We start from the raw sequence: 3,956 nt of genomic DNA on the forward strand, positions 1-3,956 counted from the left end.
GTCAGTGGTATTGTCCTTAAAGTAATTATCATAACATAATGGGAACCCTACTTGACAAACAGAAAATCCAAAAGTGTACATTAACTGCTCCTCAAAACCAAATTATCTTGCATAATGCAAATCTTCTATTTAAAAAACGGTTTGGAAATAAGATAATTAAAATGAAATGATATGCAAGACATGGTATTTTAATTTGTAATTTAATGTTTTCTTTCTCAAGAGTGGATTGTTGATCCAAAAGTAGATCGCCATAGGGTGGTTATTAAGTATATTATTTTATGAGGGATATATACAATTAAAATGAAGGAAATTCATGAAGGGAATAATTGAGCTATAGGGCAAATACGATGCACTGTAAACATGTCATACAAGTGCAAAAAAGAAATTGTTAAGTTATTGACATTGTTAATTGTCTCAAATTAATCAAGTAGCCTATTTGTTCGGTCAACATTTAGAACTCATATTGAATTACATTTATTATCTCCTCTGTGCAATGCGTTTAGACATGTCACCTGGCTTTGCACAAGTAATTCCAGATCTGGCTGTTTCTGGCATCCATTTTTATAACACAGGAAAATGATAACATGTTGTAGATCTAAAAAGACAAATCACAGACAAACTGTCCTGATATCAGTTTAAACCCATTTTGAATGTATTATTTGGAATAATTGACATTAAAGTTAAATTTAAAATAACCGTAAAGAGTGAAAACTAAAATAAAAATGCTTTAAACTTCTGTGTGTATTCAGTATTGTTTTTCATTTTAACTACATTGAACCATTTTGCAAATCTCCCCAAACACACACCACCATAACGCAATAAAATAATGTTTTTTTCGAAACATAATTACATGCGCATTATAAATAGAAATTCATAAACACTTTCATCGCAGGACTGTGATGACATATATCATTGCCACATTGTATTGAAATGGTGAAATATGCATTCCATGTAAACTGATTACAAGCAATACAGAAGGTTAACAGAAGTTATTTTTGAACCGAATGCCCTGCCATACTCAAAAAAAAAAAAAAAAATGAAAACGAGCCAGGTGTTTCTCAACAGTGACCCATGTTAGATGAAATTGCACAGGTTTTCTTTCCAGCAGGGAAAGACTAACAGCGTTATCTCTCACCTTCCTGCTCTGCCCGCATTAACCTTAAACCGCATAACCTGCCCGCAGGCATACGACCCTGCAACTAGATGTGTGAAAACCTCTTCACAGATTGAATATCACACTGAACCTGACTGGCACAAGCTGGGTCCTTGACCTCCCCACCTACATTTAAAAGTCAAAGGTTCACGAATCACATGGCTAGATTGGTGACGGCAATACTCTGCAAATGGCTGACCCTGGAAATGAACGGGATGAAATCTAGTGTAATCGGGCAATAGTGCTGTTATTACAGTATCTAGAAGGGCTCTGACCCTGACGGCTGACATGAACCATTTTATCCTATGATAGCATCTCATGGCCAAGGTAGAGTGTCCAACAAAGGCTAAGGGATATTCTGCATAAAAATGAAACAGAATTCTAACGTTAAAGAGAACTAGAATTTTAAATGTAAGTGTACGGAAATGTATTCTTTCAGTCTCTACCACGTACAAAAATCTATGAAAAACATACAAAGGTCTCAGTTACAATAAGTAAGCGGCTAGCATTGGGTTACAGCTGAAGAGATTCATTGCAAAACGCTATATATATCCATTTTCAGCCCATAAATGGGGCTAAAATGCTACATTTCATAAATGTACAATAAATTATTGAACAATTTCCAATAATATTCCAGTTTCAAATTCACATTGAAATTATTTTTTGGGTAAAATGCTATAAATCCACACATGCAATAAAAATAAATGACAACTGACCTTTTCAAACACCTTTATTCATCAGAATCCTATTATAAGGAGATAAGGGAGCTCTAATAGGGGGTTTTAAGCCAGACATTCTTTTTTTATCTCTGGATAAAAAGTCCATCTCCCCAAGAACCTTGATAAAGGTTGTTTTGCATATTTTCACCTTCCTGGCGTGATCTTCTGTCAATAGTGAATACTTCACGTGAAATTTTCCATTTGTCCTTGCTGCTTCATCTGTGACAGGAATACGATTTCATTTGGGTGGATTCACCTCAAGCTGACTCAAAATAAACAGATCCTGAACAACCTTTTCATGGGTTTTCATAGAACTTGTTATGACTAATAGCCAAATCAGTGGCAGTCTGTAGGTGAACGTGGGGTGACTGGCCATTGTCCCACAGCCAATAGCTGGCATCGTGCCTCTCCCCAATTACCACAATTTCTTCCGTTTTTATTCATGGTACTTACTGACCTTACTTGCTTTTTGGGAGTAGCCACCATATCCTCCAAACTGTCAAAATTGGTAATGTTTTGCGATATTGTATATATATACTGTGCAGATATAACACAATATGCAATAACATGCAAGTGGCTTTATCACTGTTTTGTAATAAAAGACTGTTTTCATGTACCTGCGACATTATATGGTCACCTGTGGGATATCCTTGTTATACATATGCTATATATTCCATAAATCGTATATGTTTTTCAACGGATTTAACTTTTATCACATTTTGCGATGAAACTCTTCATCTACTGGTTGGTGTCTGCTTGTCATGGCTTATATACGCTATACCTTATCAATATACAGGGTGTCAGGTGCAACATTTTCAAAGAATTGTGTCTGTAGCCACTTTAGCCAGTTTCCACAGGCTGTGAATGACTGCCCACAGTCAAGTGAATATTATCACCAAGCAACATGCCAACAGCAAATAGGTTTAGTTTAGAAACCTTTAACCCAAAATGTATTTTATTCATCCACAGACACATACCTTACAAACAGCAAAACAAGCTATGTTGACTCAGGAAAAGCAGTAGTATGGAATTGCCTATTTCATAGCCGCATTGTGACTCAGGATCCAAAATGGACTCTGCATTGTAAAATCTGCATTACATCAGCCTCTTTTTTTAGAACATTACATCATTCCACCCTGACACATTACAGGGTGGAATCAGCACAAGCGAATGTGTGAGTTTGCCGCAGTGTCCTCTGTACAATCCCACCCGATTATGGAATACATTCTGGGCAGAAGCATTAAAATATCATATGTGTTGAACTGCAGACTTTGTAGACAGCCAACAAATTTGAGGACCCTGTGGTACCAATATAGTCTGGGCTTCTGTTCTGACAGGCGGTCACGGTTTTGAAAAATCGTTTTAGTTTTCACACAATAGGCAGCTTTTTAAGCAATGCTTTAAAAGCTTTCAATCTATGTTGGAATTGGTCAATGTTATGAAGAATTCTGTGAAAAACACTGGATGCATTTGATATTGTTTACCTGACAAAAGAATGAAAATGCATCCATTTTTATCTTTTTTTGCAGGATGTTGGTCACTCCTTTGGATGCATGAAACTAGGTTGAGGCTAGTTGAGGCTAGAACCAATGTTTCTGTCAACAGGAAGTTCTCGTACATGGCGTGCATTTTCTGTTTATTATGAAAGGACTGCAGCTGCATCCAATAGAGACCAATAACAAACCCAGCAGATGGGAGAGAATTTAGTTCAGTATTTAAGATTTTGACCCTGGACCTGGTACAGTGTGGACGATTCCACAGTGGGATATTGCTTTGACTCACTCATGAAAGGTGTTTCACCACCGAATAAATTAAAACTGAATCAAACTTTCCTGTGTTTAGAAAGTGTTGGTGGATGACACAATCAGCTGGTAAGCCACAGCCCTCCAGATCAAGATTTCATCTAACAAGCAAAAAGGGATAAAAGGGCGTTAACCCAAAAGCCATCCAATTCTACCATGGATCACAGTACATTGGCCTATTTGCATCAATGGCGTGATATAATACTGCCGTGATATAATACTTTATCCACTCTTTAAAAATGAATACAAATGGCTCTATCAAGATTACATGCTCAGCAGTCA

Source organism: Conger conger, chromosome 12, assembly GCF_963514075.1.
Source record: "Conger conger chromosome 12, fConCon1.1, whole genome shotgun sequence".
Classification (NCBI taxonomy): Eukaryota; Metazoa; Chordata; class Actinopteri; order Anguilliformes; family Congridae; genus Conger; species Conger conger.